Source organism: Pogona vitticeps, chromosome 6, assembly GCF_051106095.1.
Source record: "Pogona vitticeps strain Pit_001003342236 chromosome 6, PviZW2.1, whole genome shotgun sequence".
Lineage (NCBI taxonomy): Eukaryota > Metazoa > Chordata > Lepidosauria > Squamata > Agamidae > Pogona > Pogona vitticeps.
In genome coordinates, this window is record NC_135788.1 from 61810625 (window position 1) to 61830570 (window position 19946).

General features: G+C 43.4%; 1 protein-coding gene across 6 annotated transcripts in view; it reads left to right on the top strand.

Moving 5' to 3' along the window:
* Positions 1-19946, top strand: part of FIGNL1 (fidgetin like 1) — an 80031-nt gene that overhangs the window by 26238 nt on the left and 33847 nt on the right. For 2 of the 6 annotated variants that reach the window (XM_078377456.1, XM_078377458.1), the window contains one exon: positions 8754-8859. The exons of the other annotated variants lie outside the window; for them this stretch is intronic. The gene's annotated coding sequence lies outside the window, so the exon portion shown is untranslated. The remainder of the gene's footprint in view (positions 1-8753; positions 8860-19946) is intronic. 6 annotated transcript variants of the gene reach the window in all.

Here is a 19946-nt window from a genome sequence, read left to right on the forward strand (position 1 = left end):
TTGAAACTTTATTAAACATATAGAGAATTGAAATTTACTACTGTAGGAAATTTCAGTTGTTTACAGTTGAAGGAAAATATAAACAAGTGAGAGAAGCATAAATATAGGAAGGCAAGAGATATGCCACATTCCAGATCCCAACAACATAGATATTAGGCACCAGACACTGTAGCAAGAAGCAAGCAGCAGGCACAGCAGCTCAACAAAAAAGCATGGATTTCAGTCTATGTGTTCATATAATACACTTCAGCTAATAATAGGAAAAACTCTTGCATGAGAACTTGAGAGCTAAATTGAACTAGACAATCTGGCATAAAATGGGGCAGCTTCCTGTGTCTTTCTCCTTCCTACCAAATTTCATAGAACATTTTGTTGATCATGTGGATTTTCCTACAGAGTGGTGAGGGAGATGCTTAGACTTTTGCATCACTTATCAGATGTCTAAGAAATCAGAATCTGTTTTGCAAAATGATGACACAGACTACCAACTCCTAGTGCAATATCAGCAAGAGGTAGTTATGAGTACAGTATTCATGATCAGATGGTGAAAGCCTGTGAACCATAAGATGAAAACTAGTTCATATGTGACCATTTTTATCTCCCTTCCATTTTGCAGTGCTCATTAGTGTTCACTATACTCAGCTGAAAGAGAGGAAAAAGTTGCCAATACATTAATATTGCCTTGATTCCAAGAATGAATAATTTGTTCCTACTTGTTGAAGCCAGCACTCAGTAAGTGCCAGCCCAAGACATGTGTATGTCTGAAGTAGAGCCTAAATAACGCTGTTCACTTTTTTGTGTGACCAAAAAATGGAGAACCCTTGAAGGCCGGCCTAAGAAGATAGGTGATTCAGTTTTCTGTGGATCTTGTGAATTTTAAGGGTCACAGCTGCTAGGAGAGAGGGTAGCCCTTTCTGTACATATAGGCACACTCCCCAACCCCCGCAAAGATATGCTGCTTTTGTTTTACCCTGGCCTCCATCTAAATGATTAGGAGCTAATTGTAGGGAAAATGGTTCACTAGCTACTTCTGGCCTTGAGGCCATAGTTTATGCACACCTGTCTTGTTCTGTTGTATAATTGTGTGTGCATAAATAATAGGTGTTCCTCTCCAACCCCAGTTTTGGATGATAGATACGCACTCTCCTGCCTACAAATCAAAAAATTGGATTACTGAACCCAAATATGCAATCCTTATTGTTGGATGAAAATTGTACTCCATATTTATTGTTAAAACAAAGAATGACCTATTTTAATGTAAGAACTGAGGCGGATTATTACATGATTAATTTTGTGTATTTGAATCAACTATAACCTTGCTTCCCTCCAACTCATCTCTTGCTCCACATTGAGTTGGATTCCATTTTCCTGCCTGTAAACATAACTCAGTTGCACAGAGTGTGTTTTGAAGCTCAAGGTAACTTTTAGACTTATCAGCACTTTTTAAAGTGCATTACTATCCTTTCATGCGCACCAGTAAAAGTACAGCCTTAAAAGGCCAAAAAATTGAAGCCCTGGCAACAGTCCTAAGCCTTTGCTTTCTAAAAATTCTACCTGGGCTGATGTTTCTTGTCCTGGCGAGTTGAGAGCCTTAGTCACAACACACACCCTTCACCACCTCAAGATGCTGGTATACTCAGTCCTAGAAACCAGTGGAGCTGTTGGTGCACACAATGTCATCAGTCACTTTAGGGCTTTTGAAGTTCTTATCTATTTATCACAATAATTCCATATCTGTAGTGCTACTTGTTGGGCCTTGACCTGCATTGTTACCATGGTTCTTTTGTTTCCCTCCTTTAGAAAAAAAGCTGCCCTAGCTAGGCTTTGATTTTCAAACCACATTTCCTGACATTTGGTCAAGTCATCCTGACTAGTTAGAAGGAAATTCTGTCAGGACAAATTGGCATTCCCCCCTCCCCTTAATGAAGATTCTGTATCATTAATATCTGGGTGGCAGATACCGCCAATCACACTGATTTCATGGCAGGAATAGTTATACTTCTTGAACACTCGCCCCTTGTGCAACATAAGAGATCCACCAGAAGAAAAAGTGACAGATCTCTGTGAAGATTGCTTTCATGTCAGGTGAGCCATACAATAGTAAGTTTCTTATTTTCAAAGAAGAGGTCGTGTTAGTCTTGTCTCAGCAGGCTGAGAAATTTTAAAAGGGGAGAGTGAAAACATTTGCGCACCTTGTGTCTGAAGTGCCTTTTAATCCATGAAAATGTATCCTGAAATAAATCTCTTAGTCTTGAAAGTGCCACAATATTATGTCCTTTCCCCCCTCCCAACCCCTCTGCTTTAATTTAGCCCTCTTATTAAATGTGGGGGGAATTTGATGCCGTGGAGGGAACTTGCACTTTATAGGTTGAAAATGCCAAATTGAAGAAGAATCTTCACAATCTGTAACTAGAGAATATTACTGGTATTTTCATAAACAAACATTCAAGTTGATCTGTGAAAAGCTGCCTCAGCCTGCTCCTGTGCTGTTTCAACAAGCAGCTTGCTCTGCAGAAATAAGCAGACAAAGCTTAAACTGCAGAGATGTTTCACCTCTGCTGTCAGCACATCACGCTGCTGATTGAAGGCTCAAAATTGATCCAATGAAACTCGCTGGAGGAAGTGCTGTAGATACTGTCCAGCAGCCACAGAACAAGATATGTGAATGGGAGGAACTGTAGTTGCGCCTTTCAAACCCCTCCCAAGTGCAAATGTTTTCCCCTTCTTTCTGTTTGGCAGCGTTCTTGAGGAGTGCACCTGGAGTTCTCATAAGATGAAAGAGTTAGCATTGTGCCAACCAAACGCACAGGAGACCAATATGCTTATGATGAACTATCAATTAATCTTAATCTTGTGACAGGATATTTGTTCAGTGAAGAGGGTTTCTCAAATGATAAACATGTTTTTCAGAGAGAAGCTCTTTCAGGTGCAATGTGGTGAGCTGCTTAGTAGCCCAGCCCAAGGAATGTGGTGTAGTACTGCCCTTCTGTTGTATATCAAGCTGCTGTGGCACTGCTTTGGCATACGTTTAGGAGGACTCCCAGGTTTCAGTGAGCATTCCAAGTTGTGTTTTATAATGGGGGGGAGGCAATTTTGTTGTCTCTCAGAGCTAAATCATACAGTAGGGCAGGTAAAATGCGATGTTGCTCCTTGGATTTAGATAATTAAAAGGGCAATATTTAAAAGCTAAAAACAGAAAAAAGAGTCAGTTTATATCGTAAGTGAAAAACATGCATGTTGAAACAGTTCTGTAGTATAATTTTCTGGCAATCTCTTCTAAGCTTCTCCACTTGCAGACTTTCTCCTGTTGTGCAAAAGGATGGAATATAGATGCAGGGTTGTAATGCTGCTTCAGCTAAGGCAGGGGTCTCAAACTCAATTTACCTGGGGAGCCGCTGGAGGCAGAGTCTGGGTGAGGCTGGGCCGCATCAGATTTTCCGGCAAGCGGAGCAAGAGCCTGAGGAAGCCGCCCAGGAGTTTCCTTAGCCTGGCTGGGGCTCCAAGAAGGAGGAGGAGGAAGAGGGGTGTGTGAGCACTCGTAGCCGGCCATGACCCCCCCCGGCTCCTTCTTCACTACCACCACCACCAGCAGCAGGAGGTCGAAGAAGCGGAAAAGGGAGGGACTGCAGGCGACCGCCTAGCTGGGGGGGAGGGCATGACATAAAATTAAAAAAAAAACTCACAGAATGGACTTGCCAAAGGAGAAAAGCCCCCATCAATACCTGTGAAATTAAACAGAATGGTGCGCCCCCCAGGTGCGCGCGCACCCCCCCATACACACGGAGGTCTGGCAACCTTCCTCTGAAGGCCCTCCCTCAAAAAAAGGCACACCCAGCAGCAGCTGCCCCCACCACGACAGAGGAGCAAACTTTTCAAGGCAAGCCCAGGCAGCCTCCAGAGCCGAGGTGGCTGAAGCAGGACAAAGAGGAGGAAGAGGAGGAGGAGGAAGCATTTTTTTCTAAGGAAGTGATATGTTCCTGCTCTAACCACCTATTAAGAAACTTAGTCAACCTTGCCCCAAGTTGAGCAAAAGACTCCTCAGGTTTTGTTACCTAGGAAGGTTGAAACTATATTTTAAGATTGATCAATGAATTAGTAACTGACAGTACATTCTGAGGAAAACCAGGCCTTGGGAGAATTTGACCCTGAAACACGTACAGATAACCCTTAGCAGAGAACATAGGCCTCAGAGAAACTAGGCCCAGGCAATACACAGACATAGCAATAGATAAAGGGAAATAGATATTATATGCCCCAGACTTTTAGGCACATCATGAACTTTTAGGAGCAGCATGAACGTAGGTCAAGGAAAGATAGGGCATAATATATTTTCTTACATTTTAACCAATAGAGTAGCTAGTTACCATTAATTATCCAATGAGGGACTGGATCCAAAGTTGCAGTACAATTAACCAATAGAATTGCAGTACTTTTAGAACTCTTTGTCTGTATCATATAAAACATGTGTGCACTATATTTTGGGGGTCTTCTCTGCTTTTAAGAGAAGTCCCAGCTGTCCTTTCTTTGCTATTTGAATAAAATTGGACCTTCAGTTCAGCTGCCATGTCTCTGCCTGATTTCCGTGCCGGAAAGCTGGAACTCAGAATTGGCCGGTAACAGTTTCTTTGAAATGGATCTAGATTTCTTTCTGAGGTGCTCTGAATTAATCCCAGATCTGGAATACACCATCTTTCTATAAGCCTCAAAATCTATAGCTTCTTCAAGAGGCATCTGTGAACAGATCTCAGATAAAACTCCTCTGTGTCCTTAAAATTATCATCCTCTCATCATCTTTAACCCCGAAGTCCCAATATGCTTTCTCAAAAGAAATCAGGAAAGATTCAGGGCAATCTCCATTTCAATATTGGGGAAATTTCTTTAGGTCGATTTTTGAGGGATTTACCACACTGGAATTATTATTTTGAGCAGCTAATTCCAATTTCTTCATCTCAATCTGGAACTGCATTTCTCTTTCTCTTTGCTCAAATTCCCTTTTACTTTCAACTTCTCTGTGCTCAAATTCTCTTTCCCTTTCTCTTTCTTTAATTTCTAGTTCCCTGAATTTGTATTCTTATTCCAGCTTCCATTTTTCAAAATTTTGGGAACTTTTGATATTTTCTCCCTGTGAGGCGATTATTACTGAGCCCTCAGTTTTTTCTTCACTTGGAATTTGAGGGTTCCGATTTCCCTCAGCACCCTGGGGGTCAAACTGTTCCTCCATAACCAACCTTTTACTTCATTTGGTATAAATATTTGTGGTATCATCAGATATGCACATGATGCCACTCTGATGGCAGAAAGTGAGAGGAATTAAAGAACCTTGTAATGAGAGTGAAAGAGGAGAGTGCAAAACACGGTCTGAAACTCAACATAAAAAAAACTAAGATCATGGCCACTGGTCCCATCACCTCCTGGGAAATAGAAGGGGAAGACATGGAGGCAGTGACAGATTTTATTTTCCTGGGCTCCATGATCACTGCAGATGGAGACAGCAGCCACGAAATTAAAAGACGCCTGCTTCTTGGGAGGAAAGTGATGACAAATCTTGACAGCATCTTAAAAAGCAGAGACATCACATTGCCAACAAAAGTCCGAATAGTCAAAGCTATGGTTTTTCCTGTAGTGATGTATGGAAGTGAGAGCTGGACCATAAAGAAAGCAGACCACCGAAGAACTGATGCCTATGAATTGTGGTGCTGGAGGAGGCTCTTGAGAATCCCCTGGACTGCAAGGAGAACAAATCTATCAGTTCTACAGGAAATCAACCCTGAGTGCTCACTGGAAGGACAGATCCTGAAGCTGAGGCTCCAGTACTTTGGCCATCTCATAAGAAAAGACTCCTTGGAAAAAACCTTGATGTTAGGAAAGTGTGACGGCAAGAGGAGAAGGGGACGACCGAGGATGAGATGGCTGGACAGTGTCATCAAAGATACCAACATGAATTTGACACAACTCCGGGAGGCAGTGGAAGATAGGAGGGCCTGGCGTGCTCTGGTCCATGGGGTCACGAAGAGTCGGACACGACTAAACGACGACGAATTGTATAAACAATACAATTCCTTATTAAATTACTGGTTCTTTTCCCCCACAAGAGCTGAAAGGACCTTTTTTCCAGTGGCTTTTCTTATAACTAGGTTGTGTTTTTCCAAGCAGCTTGCCTCGGCTACTCTCAACCCATGCCACAATATTTCCCTGTCTGGGTAATTCTTGTCTTCAGACACAAGAACAACTTTCTGCTCAGCTTTTCTGTACTTTTAGCTTTTATTATCACCTCAGATATATCCTGACTTAGGCTTCTACTCTATCCACTACTGCTCTTTACCCTCAGAGCTTCGGGTTTTGAGCTAGCCACTTGGACTTTTAAATCCTGAGGTAAATTGTTTCTGTTTAGGTATTTTCCCTATTTTAGGATTCTCCAGATCTGGGTTCAGAAGCCCCGAAACTAAGTCTTCCACAAGACTGTAACAGGTAACCACTTCTTGCCACAGATCCTAACCCTTCCTAGCTGGGAATACCTTCCAACTCAAGCCAATTCAATTTTTCACTGGATTGTCTCGTATCCCAGTGCTGTGCCACTAATTTGTCACATTCCGGTCTGTCCCTTGGTTGTTTCACCAATCAAAGGGCACAAGCTATGTGTTGTGTCGCTGCCACCAGTTGATTACATCAACATCATGTATTATTAATAATAGAGTTCCAGGCAATGTGTTATTTTAAATAGAACCAAATAGAAGTTGTTTATTAATACAGGTGATGAAGGTGTCTTTAACTCTTAACCAAACATTCCACTTCATCCACCCTCAACCGCCACCTCTCTTTCCATCCCAAACTTCCAAACTACAATCTCCTCAACTCTCAAACCCTCAAAACTCCAATCTAAACTCCTCCTCCTCCTGCAGAGAATCTTATATCTCTGCCTCTCCAGCACTCTCACTGGTCCATGCAGATGGCACTTATTATTCATGACCTGGGTAGGCGCCACAGTTATAATTTCCTGGCTATTGATTTGAAGCTGAGAATGCAAATACATTTTCTGCCAAATACTTCCTTTTATTGATTTCTCCCTTCTCTGCCCAATAATTAAATGTCTTTCACTCAGAGATGGACATGAACAATCTATTATTAACATATGGGATGGAGTGGAGAGAGAAGAATAATCAAAATTGAGAGAAGAGTGCAAGGAAACCATTTCTGAATGTGATTAACCTTTTTTATGCAGGTTTCTAGTAGACAGGATTTGCATTATCAGAAGATCAAAACACAAACCTTTTTTGAGAGGAAATTAAGCAAAAGTGGTTTGGGATATCAAGTTCTCATGGTGGGGACTATAGCACAGTGAGAAGTGAATTCTAAAAGGGTATGACACCGGCATGGTGAAAACACATATTTATGTATTTTCTGTGGAGAACCAGTGCAATTATCTGACAGACTTTTATCAGGAGCATTGAGGATAGTTGAGCTTTGGAACATGTTACAGTGGGGTCTCTACTTAAGAACTTAATCCGTATTGGAAGGTGGTTCTCAAGTGAAAAAGTTCTTATGTAGAATCTGCATTTCCCATAGGAATGCATTGAAAACCATTTAATCTGTATCTGCTCTTTTCCGTCCATAGAAACTAATGGGAAGCTGCTATTCCGCCTTTTACCACTAGAGGGGGATATTTTTTTTCTTTTTTTTCCCCTTAGGTCAGGGAACAGTGTTAAAAGCACTTCTGACGAAGCTAATTTTGAAGCAATGGACTGAAAACCAGTTAATCTGTTGTGGCTGTTTTTTTGTTATGTAGAGGTGCGTTCGTACATTGAAGCATTAGTTCCCATAGGAACTAATGCAAAGCTGGTTAATACGTACTCTACCACTAGGGGGAGAACTTTTTTTTAACCTAAGATGACCTAAGGTTAAAAAAAGAGCAGGAAAGTTTTTTTTTCCTGTTCTTATCTTGGATTTTTGTTCTCAAGTACAAGCAAAATTTAGCAAATGGAGCTGTTCTTAAGTGGAATTGTTCTTAAGTAGGGACGTTCTTAAGTAGAGACCCCACTGTGTTCTGCAAACAACATGGTGTGTATTAATAAATGTGAAACAGTATTTACTGTCAAGTTGCATACAAGGCAGAGAGATTCTCTGAAAGGAGCTTGACAGTGTTGGGAATCACTGGAGTAAAGCCAAGAACCACTTTTAACATGCCTCAGCTGTGTCGAAAAGATGCTTTGATGCCTGCATTTGATATCAAGGCATCTGTCTGCTTTCAAGTGCATGATTCCAACCCTTAAAGAAAGAAAGAAAAGCATTAACTTCATTTTATCATTTAGCTCTGTGTAGGGGTCATGGAACTGAAGAGGAAATTTGGAGTAAAATAAATTTTCAGTGGAACAACCATCATGCATACCAAGTTGTAGCTGTTAGACTATTGGGCTAAGACTCAGAAGACATGGGTTCAAATTTTCTTTCGACCATGAAGCTCAGTAGGGGACCTTAGACATCATTGTCTATTAGCCTAACTTCTGCTTCATAGGGTTGTGGCAGGGTGAAACAAATATGGGAGTGGTGAACTGTGTCTCCTGCCTTGAACTTTGTGGAGGAAAAATGAGGTGTAAATATAATACAGTGGACCCTCGACTTACGGAATTAGTCCGTATTGAAACAGTGGCTGCAGGTTGAACAGTCTGTATGTCGAGGCTCCATTGCCCTACAATGCATTGAAAACCGTTTAATCCGTAACTGGCCATTTTTCTTTCATTTTTCCCCCCGGTCTGTAGGTCGATTCTCCAGCTGCAAGTCGAACCTAAATTTTGCAGCCAGAGAAGTCTGTAACTCAAAAAGTCTGTAAGTCGAGCTGTTTTGGTTGCAGTTTAAGAAACTAAGGTAAAGGTTCCCCTTGACATTTAGTCCAGTCATGTCCAACTCTAGGGCACGTTGCTCATCCCCGTTTTCAAGCCATAGAGCCAGTGTTTGTCTGAAGACAGTTTACATGGTCATGTGGGCAGCTTGACCAGGCATGGAATGCCATTACCTTCCCACCAAGGTGGTACCTATTTATCTACTTGCATTTGCATGCTTTCAAACTGCTAGGTTGGCAGGAGCTGGGACAAGCGACAGGAGCTCACTCCGTCATGTGGCTTCGATCTTATGACTGCTGGTCCTCTGACCTTGCAGCACAGAGGTTTCTGCAGTTTAACCCGCAGCACCACGTCCCTTTAAGAAACTAAACCCCTCTTCAAATTGCCCAATGCTATTTTTTTTCATTAAACTGTGTGTGTTTTCTTTAAACACCTTTTAATTGCCACCCCTATATCACTGGCATAATTATGGAGCAAATTTCACAGGGTAAATAATTATGGGCTTGGGGCTGCCAGGGCCAAGTTCAATGCTCTGCCCAGTGACTCACAAGGTAAACAGCTGTCTCTCAGTTTAATCCACAATCCACTCAGTTTGTAATAAGAAGTAGTAATGCTGGTCCTACATGGCAAGGTTATTGTAGGAATTAAAGAGATAATCCATAAAAAGTGTTAGCTCCACTGAGTTGAAAATAGATGTATCTCAAAATGTTTCCTGTTGGTTAATGCTGGAGCATACAAGGCCAGATTAGGCACATATGGTGGATATGTCCATGAATTCAGAATTCCTCTAATGAAATTTTGCTTAAAGTAATAGAAAGTGTTAGAGCAGTTATTCCATTAGACTCTAATACATATATCTTGTTATGACACAGGGAAGAAACAGTAGTGGTTTAGGATATCACATATTTGTATTTATAGTGGATTCATTGGAATGAAATAAAATACAGTGGTGCCTCGCACAGCGAGGTTAATCCGTTCCGGATTAACCCTCGCTGTGTGAAACATCGCTGTACGGAAAGAAAAAAGCCATTGGAATGCATTAAACTTAGTTTAATGCGTTCCAATCGGCTGATTTACTCACTGTACAGCGATGTCCTTCTATGGCTGGCAGCCATTTTCGCACCCTCCCCTCGCTTAACGAGGGCGCAAAAATGGCTGCGATCAGCTGTTCCGCGGCTTCAAAATGGCCGCCGGAACAGCCGAAATGGCCGGCCGCAGCGTTTTCGCACCCTTGGTAAACGAGGGGAGGGCGCGAAAACGCTGCGCGCAGCCATTTCGGCTGTTCCGGCAGCGTTTTCGCGTCCTCCCCTTGCTTACCAAGGGCGCGAAAACACTGCGGCTGGCCCTTTCGGCTGTTCCGGCGGCCATTTTGAAGCCGCGGAACAGCTGATCAGCGGGTCGCAAAGCGAAGGTCGGTAAGCGAACCGCTTACCGACCTTCGCTCTGCGATCTTTGCCCATTGGGGGCATCGCTCTGCGATTGCATTAGCGATCGCAAAAGCGTCACCGTAGAGCGAATTCATCGCTCTACCGGGCGCTCGTTCTGCGAGGCACCACTGTACTTTATATTACAGTAAATCTGTATCAGCGTATAGCCCATAGAATGGCAGTGAATAGAGTTATGACACCGCTGAGTGGAACCTCTGCTATCTGTTATGAAGACCAGATCATTCCAGCCCTCCCAAACTGGCCAATCTCCTACTATCCTTCATCCCAAAATCACTCTTAAGAGATCCCTGGCCTGAAATAGAGGTCTACCTGCTGATCAGTCTTCCAGATTGGATCCAGTCCTATACACAAAACTGACACAAAGACAGGCAGGGACATTGGACACTATCCAATCCCTGCTAAACTATTTTTTCTTTTATATATATATTTATATATTTGTAACAACTAAGAATAGGGTAGGGAATACAAAAGGTAGAAGGAAGTAGAAGGAAAGGAAAAGGGTTAGGGGGATAGGAGAACACAAAGTATGCAATCATCCAATCTATTCATATTACAACAACAAATCAACTTTCTGCTTTTTTACAATTTGATTACCCTCCAGCTATCAACTTACAGTTATGTTTTAGTTTAAATCTATGTTACTCCAACACTATCTGGGAACCAGAGCCATTTGTATAATGAATCCCATCATTCAATTTCCTTTTGAATTGGGCAGTCATTCAGCTCATCCGAAAGAATATCCATTTCTGCTGCTTCCCATATTTTCTCAATAAGTTCCTCTTGTTTCCGTAACTCTGCTTCTTCTTCGTGGCCTCTGTGAATACACACATATGGGTTTAGTCTGTGCCTGCGCTGACATTCTCGGAGCATTCTAGAGCTAAAAGTAACAATTTTATAGTGAGATCCCCCATGAGGCACAAGCTCCTCCCACCCAAGATTCCCCTCAGTTCCTTTTTTCCGCCATGCTGTAAAGTTCTACAGAGTCATAGAGCTATTTCCACAGGCCTTTTTCCCCTTAGCTTATTGATCAATTCCCTCTAAATTGGATTCTTTCCCTTCTCAATTATCTAATCTATGATCCCCCGTGAGTTGTTTTCTTTTTTGCTTGCCAGCTACTTGGCTTACCCCCCTCGCCCCCACACACACTTCAACTGTTTCCTTCTTTCTCCTTTCCCGCCTTTTTCGGCCTACTCATTTTGACTCTCAGGCACATTAATGATTTTCTGCCTGAGTAAGCTACATCTTACCCAGACAGGTGCAGGCCGCAGTAGGGGACCCGACAATGCCAAGGAGTCCTTAAAATCGAAGTCTACATCAACAGAGGAATCCTCGCCAGAGGCTAGCGAATTTGCCTCTGAGGAGACGACGTGCCAGCTCTACCTGCACAGACTTCGGATCTCCTGATTGCCTCTCTGCTCCAACTGGCCATTTAGTGACTGCGCTACCGTCCAGTCCGGCCGTGGCCCTTTTTAGCCCTACATGAGGGCGGGCATTTGACGTTCCTGAGTTGGAGCTTAAGTCTCTCTATCTCATGAGGAGAAGAGAGTGAAAAGGAGGCATGTCTCACCACACCCTCTCTATGAGCAACCATGAGAGAGACTGGTGATGGATGATTGTTTCAAGGGGCTTGTTCAAGGGACCCTGCAGGAGTTAGGTCTCTGTCGCCCTGTCCCTAGGAGAAGAAGGGCCTCCTGTTGCCCCGGTCACCTTCCCTGACTCTCAGTGATTCCTCCTGACATGGGAAGCGCCTCTGTGTGTGAGTGCTGCACACCAACCCTCCTTCGTGCGCCTGCTCATGTAGCTGCGACTTCTGGAGGGAGCTGCACACCGAGGCTGTAGATGTGCCAGCAACATATGGTAAGGCTTGGGTTTTTCCTTTGGGGATACAATGGGCCCCTTCAGCTCCTGCAGCTAGCCCTGCATGTCAGTGCTTTGCCTGTCTGGGGTAATGCCTTTGGGTGTTTGGTGTATTGGGCTTGATTTATCAGAGGCCTTGTTCACGTGGCTGCTATTTCCAAAGCCAGGTGCCGAGGCAAAAGCTTTCTGGCAGCATTTGACAGCCCTAGTTTGCCTCTAAAAGGGGGGCTGCAGCAACTCCCACCACTAGCCCTGCCTGGAGTAGCACCTGCTGGTGGCTGTTAATTTGGCACAAAACAGCCCTCTTTATCAATGGGCTCACTCACAAAGTAGCCTGCGGCCCTGTCTCAGCTGCCAGTGCCAGCATAGGCTCATAAGGAAAGGACTCACAAGGGTCCACCCGAGAACCCTGCTGCTGTCTGGTAAGTCTGGATAATTTTCCTCAGGTAGGTCCTGTCACACTGACAAGGTTGCGTAGGACCAGTCCCTTTTGTTTGGGATAGGAGCTATGAGCTCTCGGCCACCATCACCATCCCGCTCTACCTGGCATCGTTCTGAGCCATGGGCTATGGAGTGCTTTATGCCTCCACATGCGCTTTACAGATGTAGTGCTCCCTCGAACTCAGCTCCGGCATCATAATGTTTGGAGCCTTGATCAAACCTGCTGTTAACCCATTCAGATTTGAGACTCACACGAGTCGCTGGGGGGTGGAAGAGTTTCCAACCAATCTTCCTACACCCCTCTCGGTTGTCGCAGATGGTCGCACTCCTTTACTGTCAACAGATGAGTTCTTTGGTCGGCGTTGTTATTTGTTTTTGGTTGCCGTGTAGCCACGTACTCCTCTGCCATGAGGGCTTATCACCACTTATGGAGTTTGGTTCTGCCCACTCTGCAGGTAGCTCATGTGCACGCTTACAGTTCAGGCCTTCCGCATCACTGGGAGGCACTGTTGCAGGTGCATCACGAGCGCACTGCTGCTCGATACGCCTGAAAACCAGTGTCTAAGCAACTGACAGGTTAGGACCTGCCATTTGTTGGTGTATGGCTTTTTAGCCAGAAAAAGGTTGTTATTCTTGATAACCTGCTCAGGCTCTAGAAGGTGACACATTCATTGTGCTGTAACATCTGCAAGAGCCTGCAGATGTTCCCATCAGCCTATGGCATTCCGGGAACGTTAAAAGCCTCAACCCCAAAGTTACCAGCCGCCACCCCTAGACATGTGGGGAGGCAGTGCCTTGACCGGCAGAACTGCTGATAGAACTGCAAACTGAGCGGGCTCTTTACTTCTCTGATGTTGACCAGTCAGTCCATTTGACTTCTTTCTATCATAGCTACCAGCTTTGCCACTATCTTCGATGTACGTTGAATCCATTAGGATCAACTTCAACATGGAAAAGATTTTTGTTCTTTTTCTCTACCATACAACACTTTGGCAGGAAAAGATGCTTTCCAAATTCCAATCCATCTCGTGTCAAGGCCCATTATAATCGAGCACGACCGGTCCTGGCTTCGAATCTTCCAATTCTGGACATAAGCTCGGATCTCACTCCTTGAACGAATCTCCCTCCAATATGATGCGATCCATTATCATCCTCTGTCACCTTCAGTGTGCTTCTTTTCATTCGCACAGCTCACTTCTCGGTTCACCGCATCCCGTCTATTGGGAATGGAGGAACCGCCTTTTCCAGACCCAGCCATCACTTAGCTGAGCACTTACACTAAATATGCTGAAGCTAATAAAGGATGCTTGCACCAAGCCACTTCCTATTAAAGATCTAGGAAGAATGTATCACAGGTACAAGGTACGAGGAAATGATATAGAAATTATGGGATGACTCCAGTCCCGTTTCTATCATCGTAGAACAAATTTATCCAAAACGAGAAATTATTTCCCTGAACCCTACTAATAAGAATACGAAAACATTGATGTCTTTGGCAGGGAGACTTATTCCCTTCATTCACTTCTGCTCCATGTGGCCAACTATCAGTCACAATAGGCGCCTACCTGGAGCAATTTTGGTTTCAAATTCTACCTCTCTTGAAATCCATTAAAACAGATCTTAGAAATTCTTGCTCTGAGACCACGACTCTAGCAAAGCAACACAGGATTGCTGCTTGACATGCAAAGGGCTTCAACTACTGTCGCATCCTTAGTATCTATAGAAGGCTCACCTACTCACGATCCACTGGCTCATCAAGGACACATAGGACAGAATTTAATGTCTTCCATTACATGGTACCAGTCTCTTCAGTCTTAGACTGGTGACACTAGAAATATTATTATTATTATTTACACAGAATAGGAAAACAGCTAAATTATATATGGGCCGACAGCCCTTTCATCCCTCTTTCAGTTCTACCCATAGTCCTTTCAACCATATCTGGAGTTTCAGCCTCCCAGACATTTCGGTTCATACAAGAATGTCACCACATCTCTCAAGGTTACGTTATATAATTGTCTTTGTTCCCCTTTGAGTAACGTTAGACTCACTCTTTTTGTCTATATCCTCCAGGAAGAGACCGCTGCCTCCTGGGCAAACATGCCATAATCCAAGTTCCTACATCTGGCTTATGCATGGCTTCTACTTCTGTGCTATTATATACATAGAAAGGACGGAGGCATCCGTCCCATCCTTGGTCTCAGAAATCTTTTCATGTGTATTCTACCGTAAGTTTCAGATTCCAGCCTCAACACTATTATCTAATCAGTAATTCCTAAGGTTTCACTGCCATTCAATTTTTCAACATTTGCAAGGTCTTTCAGATGGTACAGGACATCAGTTTGATAATAACCTTCCCCTGCGAGATATGGACATCTACCTGTACTGGTACTATAGCGTATGTTTTTCTAAAAAAACAAAAACAAAAACAAAAAACTAGCAATCATCTCCCCAAATTCATGACCTCTACGGCTTCAGTGCTAAAGCAATCCAGACTCAGCCTCGTACCACTCCAATAGTGGTATCTTTTCTTTTTTACCAACTAGAGGATCCCTAATCCAAGTAACTACAAGTTCGGTTCTATCACCATTGGAAAGTATCGACCTTCATGTATTCACTGGGGTCCGTACGCCGACTACAGGTTTTATTGCTCCTGTGCAGGTGCGGACGGAAACACTGTCGGGGACATATTCATATGGCAGTGGACAGGGAATTTGCCATAACTCTTCCCTCCGATACATTTCATTCTACGAAGAATCTTCCATCACCATCATTCCTAATCAAATGCGATCCAAATACCTCCTTGAGGTATTTGGTCCTAGTTTGCCTGTCTCAGATCGATATAGACAGACACATGTCAGTTCCCTCTGGTTCATCACCTCCTAACATCCGTGAACTTGGCAACCTGGGAAATACTCCCACTTTGGCATCAGTGCTCGATCGAGCTCAAAAACCATGAACTCGATGTCGATGTGTAAATAAATAAATCTTTATTAAATATACTGAAACAAAGAACTACCTTACCAACTTTCTTAGAAACTGTTGCCTACTTGGCTTTCTGTTTATGCTTTAAAATGTTATATATCTGCTATTGTTGCCCATTAACCAGATTATTCTGGTAGGTAGGACTTTTGTCTCACTCTAGGGTCAAACATCTTTTCACAGGACTCAGTACCACCCGTCCTCCATGTAAACGCATTGTTCCTCAAAGGTCTACAGATTTCTAAATTCACTCATGTGCCCGCCATTTGAGCCCATTTTCTCTTCAAATGCCAAATTACTTACTTTGAACAGCCTTCCTAGTGGCTGTCATATCTGCCAAGGGAACACACGAAATAGCTGGATTGTGATTCGATCCACCTGTTATTCAATTTTCCTGATAAAGTGACTTCCTACTTTAATGTCTCATTCCTGACGTATTTGACTAATTTTCATGTTTATCTATGCTTCATCTTACCATCATTCTTCAGATCACCATCATCTCCTTTAGAGCACATGCTCCACAATATTCATGTAAGATGCTCACCAGCATTTTCTCTGGACACTACCAGAGCTTCTAAACAGATGACAGGCTCTTTTGATGCTTTCATTCTTTTCATTTCAAAAGTCCAGTTTCTTCCTATCCATCTCTAGATCGACGGTCCAGGCTGTATCTATGGCTTGCCAGCGATCAGACGAGTCACCGTCTAATTAGCTTTAGCCTCGCTCCACGGAGTGCTGTCTACCTCGGCTGCATCCAGAGTAGAATCAACTCTCGACATCTACCGTGCACCAATATGATCCATGCCATCTACCTTTGCAGAGCAATACTGGCTACACGTAGGTACATGCAATACCACTGGAATTGGCAGAAATGTGATGCCATCCTTCCTACCGTGACGTCCCACCTGCCAATAAGTAAGCTTGCCAGTCACCCATATGTGTGTATTCACAGAGGCCACGAAGAAGAAAGAAAGGTTACTTACCTGTAACCATGGTTCTTCGAGTGGACCTCTGTGAATTCACACTACCCACCCATCCTCCCCTCTGTCGTCACGGGTATCTTATTGTTGTATAACTCTCATGCCTGGCGGACAAATTGCAGGAACTGAGGGGAATCTTGGGTGGGAGGAGCTTGTGCCTCATGGGGGATCTCACTATAAAATTGTTACTTTTAGCTCTAGAATGCTCCGAGAATGTCAGCGCAGGCGCAGACTAAACCCATATGTGTGAATTCACAGAGGTCCACTCGAAGAACCATGGTTACAGGTAAGTAACCTTTCTTTTCTTCCAATTTTTGGAAGAGAAGGGTGATTTTTAACATAACATTTTCTGACTGTACAGTAGTAGCTAAATAGATCACTGGTTAACTCTTTATCCCATCTATGTTACCTGGTATCATAATGAAAACAGTTCTGGAGTTAGTGCAGCTTCATTTAACTGTTGTTTAACATGTGATGACCTCTCTTTCATCTGATCTTCTATCTGGCTAAGACATTCATTGACTTGCTGAAATCCTGCTGTTATTATCTTTTTCATGGTAGTCTGCCATTTATTGTTTGATTTTTGTGCCACTATTCCCAAATTTTGAGATTGGGCAGACAAAGTCTCCAACATTTGATATTTTAATTTTGGGGGGGGGGGCATTTTGATCTTTCCAATGAGTAGGGTCTGTATAAATAATATTATATCCTTCACCAAAGTGGCCAACCCTCAAATATCTCTGAAGTTTTCACTATTTTATCTACTAACCAAACCCACAATCATAAACCTCCCCTAGGTTCTTCCTCCCATCCTTACACAGATGTTATATAAATCAACTTTTAGCCCAACAATTTAAAATACCACTGTGGCAAAAAATATCCCTTTTTCTCCAGAAACCTAACAAAGTTCTATTATCAGAGTCCCACACAGTCCAGCCAAAAAAATCCAGACTAAACAGCAGTCACAGGGTTTCAATCTCGCCAATAGATATCCTTATAATCCATCTAATGTTCTTTCCATTAATCCAAAGATTCAAGTTAAAAAAAAAAACTCCAGTCCTGGTTTTCCTGTCTCCTCAGTCCAGTCAACCACGTCATCTCAGTGTTATGATTCTCAGTCTGTTTTTTTGCTTCTAAACTCATTCCTTCTTCTCCAAAAACCTAACAAGATTCTATATCGGAGTCCCACACAATCTAGGGAGAAAAGTCCAGGCTAAACAGCATTCAGCAAATTTCACTCTCTTAAATCCCGTTCAGTGGTATTTCACTCTGGGATTTTTTTCCAGACACAATTTTTTTCCCCATCTCACTGTCTTTCGGCCTTGAACCAGCCTGCTGTTTAAGAGTCAGTTTTGCTTTTAAAGAAGCAGGTTGGTAAGCAAAACTCGCCGCTCCTTGCCTTCTTCCGGCCAAATATTTTCACTCTGATTTCTTTTTCAGCTTAGTGGGGTTGTGTGTGTGTTCGTCACAGCTCACTGCCAAAGATGGCTCCCGCATCCGATCTGTGCTTGGGTGAATTTTCAGAGGGAAATACCGGGTTGCTGCCCAATCTTCCTCCTTCTGTTGCTCACCAACTGCTTCAGGGAGACCTCTCTTAGTCTCTCCTTCAATCCCTCATTTCTAAAGGGACTCCAGACTGGGTGGTTCAGCTTTTCCTGGGAGCTATTCCCTGGAGCTGCTGGCAGCACCGCGATGAAGCCCCGCCTTCCCCCCTGCTAAACTATTGATGGCGTAACCATCTGTTTCTTCTACTGTTTCTGTTCTACTCTTCATTCATTGATCCTAGCCTGAGCCTGAAATATGTGCCCTGTTATAACTGAATGAGGGTGTTGTTTGAATGGAATATCTCAGTGTGATGTATCCACATGCTCCCAGTTACCATGATTATACCCCTTGCAACCCTCATGAATTTCCTTTTGGCAAGGTCCACCTTCTACAGATCTCTGCCACCCCGCTACACCTGTTTTTCCAGCACATCTGACCTAATCAGTGTTGTGTTAGGGAGTCAAAGGCAGAGCAGAGCCAAATATTTATTTTTAGCCAGAATCAAATTAAGGTTATTTTGTGATGGAAGTTGTCTCTACAAGCTGAATGATCTGTGCCTCTAGTTTCCTGAGGAGCTGTACATTATAAATGATCATATCAACTAGTGTTTCCCACAGCATTCCTCTCTGGCTAATCCAGGTGATCCAGGATTGTTGTTCTAGCCCAAAGGGAGGACCTGTCTCTATGCCTGTAAAGTACATCCCCATCTAGCAGACAGTACTAAGTCTGCAGGTCCAGAGTAACTTGCCAGGAGGTATAAAGAACAATTTCAGATGTCTTAGGCCAGGGGTCTCAAACTCAATTTACCTGGGGGCCGCTGGAGGCAGAGTCTGAGTGAGGCTGGGCCGCATCAGATTTTCTGCCAACTGGAGCAAGAGCCTGAGAAAGCCACCCAGGAGTTTCCTTAGCCGGCAGACAGGCGGGCTGGCTTGCAGGCTGCAGTTCCGGATGCAGGGTGCAAGAGGCACTGTCTTGGGAGAGAGCCGGCGAGCGAGGCAAGGCCTTTTTTAAAACTCTTGACAGCAGAGGACGCGTGGGTGCTTCGGGGGGCAGGCAAGGCAGGGGCTGCAAACTATCATCTGGCGGGCTGCAAATGGCCCCTGGGCCGCATGTTTGAGACCCCTGTCTTAGGCCATCTAAGCTAGCTGGATAGCTCAGTGTTTTAAGTACCTGGCTACAGAGCCAGAGGTTTGGAGTTCACTGTGCCTACTGTGAGTAGAGCCAGACTATTTAGTCTTGGGCAAGCTGCACAATGCAGGGTGCCTCCCAAATAAGGGAATTTTAAGGTTCGATCACTTTTATCTGGTGACACCTCTTCACATGGTATTGTGTGTTGTGAGTGATTAGACTGGTATGAGGGGAAATAAGCATTATAAATTGGTCAGTCAGTGAGCTGTTCTTTATATCTGAAATAAGAGTAGATACATACCAAATAATACAAAACAGATTGATTAGCTTTCCATAATTTTATGAACTAGTTTGCTTCATTTTACCTGTTTTCAGAAGTATATTTTGTGAAGTAGTTTCATCCTTTTCCTCCCATATTTGATGCTTTGCCGGAAGATACATTTTCCCCTGTTACAGCAACGTATGTCTTAAACAGTGACATCTGGCAGTAGTTATAATTTTTCATAGTAGCTCTGGAGCAGCCTAGCTGACAACTGAAGATCCTATCAAAGCATAAATCTAGCTTTACACTGATAAATCAACAGCTATAGCTAAGCTGATGAGAATTTTTTTTCAGTCAAGGCATCACACGTGCTGAAGCAGTTAAGGTCTCAGATGCAGTTTGATCTTATCTCTTTGTGTTGCCACTTTCCCCTCTCATTAGCTCCTCTAAGAAGCAAGAAGTTACTTGA